Raw genomic sequence first — 14,260 nt, forward strand, 5'->3', positions numbered from 1 at the left:
AAGGCTGTAACTTGGACGAAGGAAGCAATTGAGATGGCTTATCATAGGCTACAGGCAACACAGAGGGGTCAGCAGCAGGGCATTTAAATAAAAAGGAACAATCCTCAGGCACCCTGTAAAACCTATCAGACTTTCTAGGAGCAGGGGGCAAAGAATCTGGCGCTTTAGAAGCAGTGGAAAAAACATCCAATAAAGCAGGCAAGACAGGAGGAATGGTCGCAGGTTTAGGAGATTCCAGTTGCAGTAACTCATAGTATCTGTTATAGATATCCAAAACCTGGACACAATCCCACTTAAAGTCCATCATCCTAGAGAGCATATTCCCAAGGGAAATTCCCTCAGAGGGATTATAAAGAGAATGAGAATCCTCCTTGTCAGATCCATAGTCTAAAGGAGAAGGAATCTGGGCAGAATAAGCAAGGGAGTCATCATCAGAATCCACATCAGAAGAGTGAAGTCCCTGGGCCTTTTAGGGGAATAGGGGGACCAAGGAGAATCAGGAACTGAAACCCCTTGAAGAGGCTGCAACGACAGTAACACATTAAATAACCTCTGAGTAAAGGCCTGCCACTCACTTTGTGGATCCCAAGGAGCAGAAGAAACATATTTAGTTTTCTGTTTCTTCTTCAAAGGGACATCCGACCTGGGAACCTGAGAAGGCCTAGACTCAGGATGGCATTCCCCAACAGCAGTAGAACCCTCTTCCTGAAAGAGAAACTGTGGAGCCTCATTAGACACCTCAGAAACAAATCGACCTTGGTTCCCTCTGAACACCCAAAACAGACGCCTGCAAAGCCTCGTCGGACATACTGCCTGCCAAATCCTCACCGGCCTCCAACCCAGATGAGGTAGAAGAATCTGACAAAACAACCGGGTGAGCCTCTGGGTGCATAATAACCTCAGGAGAAACACCTGGCAGAGGCTGGGCAGTGAAAAATTCTGGCCTTACCTTATGTACCTTCGTCTTCCAGATGGCTAACCCTCAGGGCAGGAAGTTCCATCCATAGTACCCGCAGCAAGAAGTTTAAGTCCCTGGTTCTCAAAGTACAAGGAAAGGGAAGAAAACCTACTATGAAGAGTTTTGGGGACAAACGCCTGACAAATTGAACAAGACGTATGGTCGTGAGCAGCACCAAGGCAAAAAAGACACCTACCGTGATGTTCATTATGGGGAATCAGTCTCCTACACTGGCATTTACCCTTCCTGGATGACATTAACTCCAAACAATGCTAAACAAAACAGAAAAGTAATGAAAAACCCAACTGGGTACTTATCTGCAACTGTGAGGGCTCCAGCAACAGGAGCAAGCACAAAAAAGCCAACAAACAGAAAAACGGATGTATGCAACAGATCGGCGGTTAAAACAGCATAGCGGCAAAAATGTTCTGAGGATGGTACACCTGAACGTCACCTTTATGCCCCTCCTTACGCAATGAGTAAGCAGGTGATGTTCTGTGTACCTTAAAGCAATGGAAATCTTTTGTAAACTGGACGGACGGCGGGCTTCATGGCAGGGAATCCCATTAGTGAAGAATACTGCAGCGGTGAATGTAAGGACATTGATCATTACACATCACTATTTTAGGCTGCATTACAAGCAGTAACAAAGGAATGTGCATTGCTGCATGTACAGGAAAAATTGCCATGTGTAGTGTTGACCATTTCTGCATGGTGTTTTCTCAGCTGAGAATGCACATCAGATTACATGGTTGTTTCACTGACACCAATCATCTGTGTCATCAGAGGTATTAATAGTTATCATTTGTGCAGTTCTGAGGGTGAACTGGAAGAATTTAGCAGAGCAGCAAAATGCATGACCCTACTTGTATATACATCTCCACCTGCAGTACTGACAGAATATTATTTGAATAGTTTGCAGAAGCAAATCAATACCTCACCCAATTTTTCTTCCTTCTGCATAGTATCATCACAGTTTTGCACGTGTTACAAGTATGCATTTATATCCATGCCCGCATTCTATCCATGTGGTCGGCAGTGCAATTATATACGCAAGGGGTCATATACAATGTTCCCTAATAATACTGTGCATGATGTCCTAGTGATCATGAGCAAGTGCTTGCGCGACATGATGGCTTGATGCGGAGTTACTGCAATGCCATGACCTGCTGAATAAAAGCGAAACTTCTACACACTGATCTGACAGAGAACTTGACTGTGAGGTTCTACCATGTGTTGCGGAAGGCTGACGAGTCCTGCCTGCCTTCTTTTGTGTTATGTCACCTGTAGTTGTACCAGTATTTGCAGGCTCATGTGGTGTGTGGCCTACACGGCCCCCAACTATACAAACACTCCCCTTTTCACATTCACATCCAGCTGTGAGTCTGGCAAGTCTTTACTAGTGTGCACATGGTGGCAGACATGGAACATGAGGATCATCATTGTATTGTCCCCAGCCTCCACCACTCTGATTTACTGACAAACTTTTTCACATATGCCCTGCAGTATTCTAACCATCTCTACTTGACTCTCTGTGGCAGTTGCCCGACCCTGAACTATGTTGCGGTAAACCTGCTGCTAGGTAGTTTAGGCCTTGTGTGTCTCTAGAGGCAGATATGACACATGCCTTCATCTGGCACCCCTTTGCACAAGCATTACAAAAGGTACTGCTAACACTGAAATTGCAGGTAGCATCTTTTTGAATGTGCTTTTGTTCACAAGAGATTGGTGTTGAGCTACATGGTTTTACCCCTCTTCATGTTGCAATATTATGTTATGGGTATAAGTTAAAGCATGCCTGGGAGTAATCATTAGAAACTGGCAAACTTTCAAGACAAAACAATTAAACAAACCTACTTTAAGAATTAAAGTAAGTAATCATGATATGTACCATTGTCTGAACAGCAATGTTTAACCTTACTAGTTAATAAGGCAAATATGCATATTTTAAACTTATGTGACTTAAATGGATTTCTACCAATTTTAAAACTCAATTTTGCTAGCAACTGTCAGAACTGCACTTTAACAAAGAACTGGAAATTGTTTCTTAAAACTGTAAACCCGGACTGACAATTTAAAAAAATGCACAACTTGACAAACATCCTTCACTCAACAAGCTGGTACTTCCTGAAACTTTTAATCAAGTCTGTCAATTAGTTACCCTGACATGTAACCTGATTAGTGCACAATTTAATGTAAACACTACTTAGTAGATGGAGGTTAGGTAAATCATTAGCTAGATTCTTAGTGTCTTACACTAGAAGAATGACATGGAAAACAAAGGGAGACATTGCTCTACCATATTAAAGCAAAGAGCAAAAGAAGTCATAGCTGTCAAATAAAACACATGTACTGCTTTATTTTTGTTTCTTGTGAAGTATGCAGCTCAGTGTGCTTGAACACAAAGAGATAAAGCACCTAGTTGGAAGCAGCAGTGCAAACTGCCTCCTTACAATTAAATTAGTTCTACATAATACAACAGGTGAGATTTCGAATACCTCTACAAATGAAGTGCAACATTTTTTTAGTTGTAAATCAGACAAAAACATTCACTGATAGAAACTGACCCAATTAATACAGAAATTCTGGTATACAAGCCCAAACAATACCACTAATATAAACTAAGACAAATATGCATGGTAATGAAGTACAAATGAGACACTGTCCCTTTTCTGCTTACATATTAAGAGACAGAAGAATTTATGTATTTATTTATTTACATTTGTTGACCGGGAGTGTCCGACTGGATGTAGATCCATTTTCAGCGGAGGCCCGGGGAGTAAAGCTCCACAGTTAAAATAAACAGACAGTAGTTACATTGGATTACATAGCGATTAACAATATAACATAGCAATTACTTACAACATATTTACAGATGACAACTAGAATCTTTATCTGTGAAGTACATAACAAACATTAACAAATGTTACAATAAGAAGTTCCTGCTGTATAATAAGTACTAGGCTTATGAGCATCTGAGCTTGCTATAATCAAGGTAGTTAGTGGAGTGGAAAGAAAGGTAGTGGTTGGATGGGGTGGGTGATTTTAGAGTGGGAGTTGCAAGGGCATAGCCAGCATGTTTTTAGGTGCGCTTTTAGTAAAGTTTTGAAGTGAGTGCATGATGGTACGGAGGTAATTGTGGGTGGGAGGGAGTTCCATAACTTGGCTATGGTGCAAGAGAATAGTGCTTCACCAGCAGAGTTATTGGCTTTAGTGATCTGCAAGTGATTTTTTTGTTGCTGGATCTTAGTGGTCTGGTGGTGCGATAGGGTTGGGGTAGATTCTGGAGGGATGGGACATTTAGTGGATGGTTTACTAGTTTGTGGCAAGTGAGAGTTGATACCATTGAAGGAGGTGAGGGAGTTCAAGCCAGCCCAGTTCAGCAAGTGAGAGACAGTGGTGACTACGATAGGATCCCTCTGTGGCGAATTTGACGATTTTGTTGTAGCAGGTCTCTAGCTTGTTTAGATCGCATTGCCTTAGGTTGGTATATATTGGACAGGCATAGAGTAAGGTGGAGATAAGGTGGGAATTTGCTATTGAAATCTTTGCTGCTTTGGTGAGAAGTTGCTTATTTCTGTATAATGCTCCTAGTTTTTTGTGGACTTTTTTTATGGTCATGGATATGTGAATGTCAAATTTTAGTTTATTGTCTATTTCCACTCTTAGCAATTTGGTGTGTTCAGTTGGGTACATAGTGGTGTTGTCTTTTGCTGTGATGTTAAAGTGAGAGTTGTTTTGAGTATGTTTGGTGGGTTGGAAGATGAGTAGTTTAGTTTTGTTTGGGTTGAGTATTAATTGGGCATCGGATAACCAAGTTTCAAAGGAGGAAAAGGATTCCTATGTGACTTTTTGCAGTTTGGGTAGGGACTGGGCTGAGCAGATGATGGCCGAGTCATCTGCGTATTGTATGAGTGTGCCATGTTTGGTGGCAGAGGCTAGATTATTGGTGAAAACAGAGAAGGGTAGGGGTCCAAGGATGGATCCTTGGGGAACCCTTATGGGGACAGGTAGTTGGGGAGATATGTCATTCTGCCCTACAACGGATTGTTGGCGGTCAGACAGGTAACTCTGAAACCAGTTGGTGACTGATTGAGAGAAGGATAGGTTATTGAAGACAGAGATAAGTTGTTTGTGTGGGACCATGTCAAATGCTTTAGACAGGTCTAGGAAAGTAGCAGAGGAGAGATAGCCATTGTTTTTATGCTGAAGGATAGTGTTAGTAAAGGAGAGTAAGGCATTGGTGGTGCTATGGTTTGGTCGGAAACCATGCTGAGTATTGGAAAGGAGGTTGTTCGTAAGGAGGTAGTCTGAGACCTGAGAGTGTATGCATCTCTCTAGTGTTTTGGATAGTGGAGAGAGAATAGCTATGGAGCTGTAATTGGTTAGTTCTGTGGAGGGTCCGCCTTTGTGGAGGGGAATTATATGTGATACTTTCCACAGTGTGGGAACATAACTTTCTGACAGAGATCGGTTAATTAAGATGGATACTGGGTAGGCCAGAACATCAGCTGCGATTTGTAGGTATTCACTTGGGAGGTTGTCTGCTGCTAATCTGGTGGGCTTAAGCTTAGTTAAGAGTTTTTTTTATGTTGGAGGTAGGTACAGGAGAAAAAGTGAAGGCAGTGGGGAGATTACTAGTTGAAGGTGTGGGTTGGAGGGGAGGGGGGTTGTGTTGTTTAGCTAGTGATAGTATGGTTTGTGTGAAGTGTGTGTTGAATGAGGTAACAATATTTTCTGAGGAATGAGATTTAGAGAATAGGTACTGGAAATGATTTGAGAGTTATTAATGAAGACAGAAATTTCTTTACAAGGGATAGCTAGTGAGTGGGATAAAATGAAAATTAAGTTTAAAACATAGGAGAAATGAAACAGAAAGAGATAATGGGGGGAAAAAGTCTCTTTTGGCTTTTCCCGGTTAGGGGTTGCCACAGCGGATCACCGGTCTGTAGATTGATTGGCAGTGGTGTTTTTATGGTGTCGAGTTGCCAGCCCGGCACCCAACCTTCACAGAAGGCACACACATACACACACGCACCTAGCTGCATGTCTTTAAAACTCACTTGACCACAAGGAGAACATGCAGACTCCGCACAGAAGGAGCACCAGATGAAAATCAAACAGGAGAATCTCTTGCTGTGAGGTGACAATGCTAACCACTGCACCACCGCGGCCACAGATATGGGGGAAAAAAGTAACAGCAAATATATAGAAGTGCTGACAAAGGTTAAAATATTGCAGAAGAGGGGATATCTTACACAGCAAGAAGAGAAAGAAGTGCATAGTGCTAAAGGAAAAAGAACAAAACTTTTCAGCACAGCCATGAAGGCAACAAGAAGTAGAAAGGGTTGCTGCCAAACGTAGGGAAACTATAACAAAAAACATCACCACAGATCTTATGGAGATATTCCAGAAGAGTGATGAAATTAAGAAAAGGCACACATAGAAATATAATGGAAGCCTTAATTATGCCAGGGTTAGAGCAGAGTGAGGCTCAACAATTAATAGCTAACATAAAAACAGTAATGTGTAATCAATAGGGAAGTGATAAAGATCTGGAAAGTTTTGTTTCCCAATATTTAACAAAAGAGTGTTGGGGATACCAGCATCTTAAAAGAAAGCTGTGGTGGCAGTATTACCCAAAGTGGGAAAAGACACTTCAGAACCACCTTCATATAGATCCATTTCAGTTTTAAACTATGGGTCAAATTCCAAAAGAATTGCTCTCAGTGCAAGTCTGCCCGGATACTGAAAGACTTTCTCTTTTTAAGTTTCTCCAAGTCTTTTGGGTTTCTAATACCATGTCGGGAATGTACCCCATTCCTAGGTCAAAGTATGATTAAAGTTCATGAAATTAGTATTGTTTCAATCTTTGATGTTAGCCAAAAGTGCTCTTTGCAGCATCCACAGTGTGCCCAGTAATGACTCCTTCTGCAATTCGTACGGAGTTACATGTTGTTGTTGTTGTGTCTTTCGGCTTATTCTGGTTAGGGGTCGCCAGAGCAGAACTCCAGTCCGCTAATGTTTGGTAGTGGATTTTTACGTGCCGAGTTACCAGCCCTGACGCACAGCCTTCAACAAAAGCACGCTCATTCATGCATGCCTCCACACAGAAGACACTCTAGCTGAGAATCGAACAGGACAATGTCTTGCTGTGAGGTGACAATTGGTAACATATCCAAGTATGACTGTAAATTCTTTTTTATAAGACCTGTTGTTCCTACTACTGGAACTATCTGGGTATCCTTCTTCCACATTGCCCTCGTTTCCACCTGCAAATCCTGGTATTTTATTACCTTGTTTCTTTCTGTACATAAGACACTGTAGTCACTGGGTGTAGCAATTTCAATCATCAATGCTACTTTTGTCTTCCTTTCATGGAGTACTATATCTGGTTTTCCTCGCATTTATTTTTGAACTGTTGGTAGTGGGTGATCCCATGTTATGTAGACTTCATCATTTTCTATGATGCTTTGTGGGTCATGTTTCCAGTGTTTTTCAGCCACTTCAATACCATAATGTTTGCACAATCTCCAGTGCAAAAGTCTTGCCACATTATTATGCCTTTCAGTATACAACCCTTCTGCCATTAGTATATCACAACCAGCTACAACATGCGTGACTGTTTCCAATTCTGTTTTACAAAACCTACATTTGTTTGCTTCTCCCACGTTTAATAGACTTTGTAAACCAACGTGTACGTAGCCCACTATCTTGGGCTCACAATATTAACTTTTCATCTTTTGGTTTGACTTCACCTCTCCTTAACCATTCCTGCATTTGATCCTGATTAACATGAGGTTCTTCCAGGAGTTTTCTATACTTGCAAATATATTTATGCATTTTCCACATTTCTCGCCTTCTCATTTGATCCTTCACCTGATATTCTTTCTTTTGTTTTTTTGGCACACTCAATTGCTGCCTGATTTTTATCTACTTCTTGTTGGATTCCCATTTGACACATATATGCTTCTGCTAGACTAAGAAGGGAAGCCATCTTAGATTTATTCTCCTCACGTTTCAAATCTTTCACTATGTTTGGGTCTTGTGAGGTCAGCAGATATGTATGCAGTCCCAAGATTATAGATCTATACATGTAATCAATTTCAAGGAGGCCCATACCTCCTTCTCAATGGGAAATATATAATCTTGGTATGCACTGATTTTTATAAATCATTTGATGAACATGAAGCAACCTTCTTGTTTTCCTGTCTAATCTATCCAACACCTTTTGGGGCCAGTCAATCACTCCAAAACTGTAAGTTAGGACAGGAAGAGCAAATCAGTTTATAGCTTGAATTTTGTTCCTCTCAATGTAAGTGACTTACTTCACTGTAAGGCTTATCTATAAATAAGCTTGCACACGGGGGGGGGGGGGGGGGGGGGGGGTCAGATTCCAAAACACCTGCTCTCAGTATAGAAGGTCTTTTGGAACAGGGCCCTATGATTTAAATTTTTTATACTTACAGCGGCAGCGGTGGTGTGGGGCTGCCGCGGTGTTGCAGCGGTTAGCGTTGCCACCTCACAGCAAGAGGTTCTCTGGTTCGATTCTCAGCTGGGGTGCCTTCTGTGCGGAGTCTGCATGTCCTCCCTGTGGTTGCGTGGGTTTTCTCTGGGTACTCCAGTTTCCTCCCACATCCCAAATACATGCTGTAGGTAGAGTGGACACTCCAAATTGGCCCTAGGTGTGAGTGTGTGCGTGCGTGTACCTTCTGTGGAAGGTTGGGCGCCAGGCTGGTACCTTGGCACCGTAAAACTCCACTGCCAATCATGAGCAGACGGGTGATCCACTGTGGCGACCCCTAACCGGGAAAAGCCGAAAGAAGAAGAAGATACTTACAGAACTAAGAGAATGTCAAAAATGTTCTCAAAATTGACAGAATTTAGATCAATGTGGTTTTGTGAAGGAAAGATAACATTTGCCAATATTAAACAGAAACAATGATGATCCAGAGGGAAGCAGAGTGTACAAAAACACCACTACTGTTTGTCGAGCTTGATGCAGAGAAGCAATTTGGGAAAAATCAGCTGGGACTTCTTGAGTAGGGCAATGGTACCATTTGTGTTCCTGTCAGAATAATAAGACTTAATTAGTAACATACATGAAGGGTAGAAGGCAAGCATTAAAGTGAGATGTTTCTTCTCTAGCAAACTACATCTGAACAGAGGAACTAGGCAGGGGCGTCTTCTTTCTCCTTTGTTACTTCTTTTACATTTAGAGCCACTTACAAAGAAAATAATGGACTCACAAATTCAAGAATATAACAGGTATACTAAGTTAGCTTTATCTGTGGATGATAGTATTTTGTACGTGATAAATGCAGAAAAAGGACATTTTGATGCTATGGAACATTCTGAGACAGTTTCAGTTTGTTTTAATGATATGAAATAAATGAAAATAAAACATTGGTTCTCACAGTAAACTATGAGTTAAATATTATGGGACATGACAAGAAGTAGTATTTAGATGTATACATGAAAAAGAATGATATTATGTCAGCTAAGGAAGCTGAAAGCTCTTGATTAAAACTATGAAAAGCAAGATACAAGCAGTGAAAATGTTTCTAGTCCCTTTAGTTTTATACACAGACCAGGTACACTTTTTATTCAACCAGAAAAAAGTTGTGGACCATAATAAAGAGTTGAAAGAATTTAGAAGAGAAAAAGCGATTGCCATGTCTTTGGAACAGGCTACCAATTCATGTGAAACAGAGTACCTCTATGACACTGTTCAAGAGAAACCTGGATAAGTGGATGGGGCACTGTAAATTCTTACTGGGGATAGCACCCACAACCCTCCTGGACATGGGCAGTCATTACTAAATGCAATTTTGGGTATTGACTAATACCTCTGTAGAATTACATTGGGTTGAAACAGCTAGGCTTAACATGACTTCCGAGTTGATAGCCTAGTAATCTCTGATCCTATGATAAAAATGTAAGTTAAGTGGGACAAACTGATTCTTCAAAAAGGTGGTTTAGGATTACCTGATTTGAAAGGGTACTTTGTAGCTACACGGTTAAGGCTTGTATGCATAACAGAAGCCCCAGGTTATAAATCAAAGTGAAAAAGGGTAAGAATAATAATAAAGGTAGAGGGAGTTTACATAAGGAAGAGGACAGTAGGATTTTGGATGAAGGTCCTTAAGGAGAATAACAACCATGCAGGACATTATATTAATAAAAATTACAAAGTATTCTAACTAAGAACTAAGCCACACGGAGAAAGAAGATTTTATTAATAAGAATTACTACAAGTAGGGCTACAGAAAATTGTCAAGAGAAGGCTGGAATTTACCCCAGAAAATAAGTAAAGGAACCAAGATACTTGGAGCAAATAACTATAGAGAGAGAGAAAGAAAGTGAACAGAGTGGGATGTAGCCATGTAGAAATTTGGACTGTAGGTTCAAAACTGCCTTTCCTACCAAGGACTGATAGAGTATAGGCAAAGAGAAAGGGATAGGGGAGCTCTAAGTGAAAGACCAGCTCTGTAATTGTGTTTAATTGAGTCTAGAACAAAAGTTGCCGTTCAAAAAGGGACAATTAGCAGGCACATAAAACAATGCATGATAACTATAAGAATCAATCACAGGAAATTAGAAAAGTTTGGGATGAGAGAATAGAAAGACAATCTACAAAAGAATAATGGGAAGGCATCTTATGCCGGCCAGTGCCCACATATACAACAAAGTCCAGTAAGTTTAGGAATTTTCCTTGGAAGTGTTTACATAGATAAACCCTAAGCACGCAGGGATTTTCTCCTTGGGTAGATAGCAAGTAATAGAGGTGTTATAGGACACAGACAAGTGACAGCACTTTTTTTGAGGAAATACAATGAGCTGTCAGATTTTAATAATTCCCTAAAGAATACTTTGTCAGAAACGTTGGGAGAGAAAATGGTTGTAACTTGTAACTAAGGAAATGATTCTTCTGAGCATGGATACAGATTCTGAACTATTCAGAAAAGGGAAGGCCTTACTAAAGTATAACTATTAAGTTTTACTAGGAATGGAAATCAAAATACTGTAATTAAAGCACTGGACATTGTAAAGGAGATAAAAATAATTGGTGATGGGTTCTTGGAAAAGTAAAGGAACAAATTGCACAGAAATTTGTGGGAACAATACATGCAGAATATTGTTCAGAAGAGGAGTGATAAAGAGAAAGCAGAAAATGAACAATTTAAATAATGTAACAGTGAATGAAAAATGCTTAAAAGAAAATGTGTAAAATACATGAAAATGAAAAATACTTGATATGCTTTGTTTTATTTTCTATTACTGTATGTGTGTCTGTGTTTTTCAGGTTCAATATAACAGAGTTGTAAAGGCCGTCATTTTTACAATCCTAACACAACACAACATAACACAGAGTAACCAAAGAAATAACACTATTGTCTAAAGAGAGAACCAAGCTTAATTTGTTTAAAATTACAAAAGGTAAAGAGAGAGAGATGGAAGCAAAGGTGAGATAAATAGGGGAAAATGCATGAATTTAAAAGAGATAAGAGACACTGTGCTTAGTTGAGATAAGAGAGTGTGAATATTGGTTAGTAAAGAAGGAATATTCAGATACAAAAAAGTACAGCACGTATATAACGTTAATAGAAAAAAGGCACTTACAAATTACAAATGAGCATTTGAAAGACATGTAGCATAGTAAGTGAGAAAGACTGTCCGTAGTGAAATAAGATAAGACAGACAGGGCTATTGGGTCAGAAATTTTTTGAAAGGATTATAGCTGGAGAAAGTAAAGGGAGAAGACAGCTGCAAGAAAGTGGAGTGGGAGATAAAGCTGAAGGTAGAATCTGAAGCCAGGTGAAAGAGAAAAATGGATTCATAGGATGGGACCAGCCAGGTGGGGTACATAAGAGCCAGGAATTAGTTAGGAATTACAAAGTACCAATGAAACACACATGCTCGTTACAAAAACAAACAAAAGAAACCTTCTAGGAAATATGTTTAATATGAAACATCACATTGCTACAGTGCGAGAACACTATACTGATCATTCTGTTGATGTGCTCTTTAATCAGAATTATAGGTCAAGTGACAGTTCTGAAAACATACAGCATTAAGTTCTAGAATTCAGTCTGCCTGTACAGTGGTAACAAAATCCCAGAGACCTCAGCAAATTATCACATTTAGTAGTTTATTTAATGCTTCACATATAAACCACTCCTTCTTGCACCAGTCATAACCACTCACTCTGACAAAAATGTAGCAGATTCTATGCATCAGCATTGTAAAAATTCAAATACACTGTTCCTCCAGCCTCGCAGTTGTCCTCTGTTATCAATTCACAGCCTTTTAACAGTTATCAACACAGTTTACACCACGTGTGATATATGTGCAACTGTATCACTGCTCACAATGCACACCCATAATGGGTGAGGAATGACAGCTGCACAACAAAATGAGTGAATTAAATTCTTACACACTGCAATGACATCATGTCATTCAGTACAGCATGGTCAAGTCAATCAGTAAACTGGAAACTTATATGAAAATCTGGCTTGCTTAAATCTGAGAATTCATCATAGTCATGATGACAGTGATATACAAGCAAAATCCAAACAATGAAACTCAATATCAGTACTGCAGTTTCCAAGTAAGCGAGAGACAAATTTCAGTTTACAAGGCAATGAACTTACACAACTGTTTCATTACTGACATGTTTTAGATAAACATTTCAGAATTTAGAAACAAATCTACAAATGACTGTCCCAGGCTTTAATCCTTATCACAGATCACAGTCAATTATAATAAAGCATGTTTAAAGGACAATTACTTGACATATGGCAATACCTGTCAGAGAAATCCAGCACATTGAACAAAACTGCTTCTAAGCTACCAATCTGGTTCTCTGAACTTTAAATTATTGAATCATCATTTCAGGAGGTAGCTGGTTCACGAAATACATGCTGTACAAATATACATATATACACACACACACACATATATATATATATATATATATATATATATATATATATAAACTTAATATTTACATATAGTTTTCCCATATTAACTATTAACACTGGAGAAACAAAAAGCAGCATTTTAGCAAGGATAAAAAAGTAAACAGAGAAACATTAACACACACATTGTTTTTTCCCCCTTGCCAGTAATCCACTCTGCCACTGCCATAAAACAAGATTAACCAATAAAGTTAAACACGAAACTCTGGTAGCATAAACATATGAATAAACAAAAAATAAACGGACCGTGCATAATAATATTGTTGCTTGCAATGCAAAATATTACTATTGTTTCCTGCAATGCTGTTCCATCGCACATACAGCATCATTAAGAATCAGAAGTGAAAATTAAACTAAAGCTTTATTAAAAGTATATAATCATAATCATTAGTAGTTGCTATCAAGTTATGCTTTGCTTCTAGAGACCCGCTTGCTTCTTCCCGATATTAATGTGTCCAAGACAAATACCAATCAAGCGGGACTGCATGCTGCAGAGTTTTTCTATGCATCTAGTGGAAAGGCACACACAATAAAACAAACACAAAATAATAATCACAACAACACTGCCTAATAAATCTGCAGCCTTTATATATATACTACTGAATATATGATTGCAAACTCATTCGCTGGTCGGACACCCCCAACTCACATCACAAGCAAGCAAGCAAGAAATAAATAAATAAATAAAACTCCCACTTTAGCACAGATGATAAGCCACTCTAGTCGCTCACCTTTAAGTCCTGGTCCCTCCCCCGCTTCACCATTTAATAACAGCAAAAGTCAAGGCAGAATAAAATATCCTGTGTTTATCTGCGCCCTTTACCACGAAATCCAAGGGGCAAGATCCCCCTTCACGCATGTATATCAATTTCTCTTTCTTAATCAGATCCCAGACTGCCTGTCTTTGTCTGCCTGACAGCAGCCATGTTGACATCAACATCAAACCCTTCGTAGCTCCCGGCGGCGCGCTGGGAGCTGTAGTCCTCCCTTCTTCGGGTCACGGGCCCCTGTCGGGCAAACTCCGCAGTTAACAGGACTTCAAATCCCAAGAAGCCTCGCAGCATCACTCGCAAAGAACTACAGAAAAACGCGAAGACAGGACTACAGATCCCAACAAGAACAAAACGAGAACGCGTGCGTGTTGTGTTTTTTTTTTTTTGAGTAAAGGTTAAAGACTACAAATCCCAAGCAAAAGAACTACTGTTCTTGTATTCCGAATACTGACGATAAATTATTCCTATTCATTGATCTGGCGGAAGGAAAACTTTTGCCATTTGACCCATGTTGTGGGGGGCAGGTATGGTGAATGTAAATAGCGGTT

The 14,260-nt window shown here is 39.8% G+C and overlaps 1 protein-coding gene across 6 annotated transcripts in view; it reads right to left on the reverse strand.

Moving 5' to 3' along the window:
- The window catches only part of HMBOX1 (homeobox containing 1), a 1,854,813-nt gene extending 1,840,868 nt beyond the window's left edge, over positions 1 to 13,945 (reverse strand). For 4 of the 6 annotated variants that reach the window (XM_044062711.1, XM_044062710.1, XM_044062709.1 and 1 more), the window contains exon 1: positions 13,671 to 13,943. The gene's annotated coding sequence lies outside the window, so the exon portion shown is untranslated. Of the gene's footprint in view, positions 1 to 13,670 lie in introns of all 6 variants that reach the window. The other 2 variants (XM_044062712.1, XM_044062713.1) reach the window with 1 other exon arrangement.
- Positions 13,946 to 14,260: the final 315 nt, after the last annotated feature.

The sequence above is a fragment of the Protopterus annectens genome, chromosome 2.part1 (genome assembly GCF_019279795.1).
Source record: "Protopterus annectens isolate FY-2018-M chromosome 2.part1, PAN1.0, whole genome shotgun sequence".
Classification (NCBI taxonomy): domain Eukaryota; kingdom Metazoa; phylum Chordata; order Ceratodontiformes; family Protopteridae; genus Protopterus; species Protopterus annectens.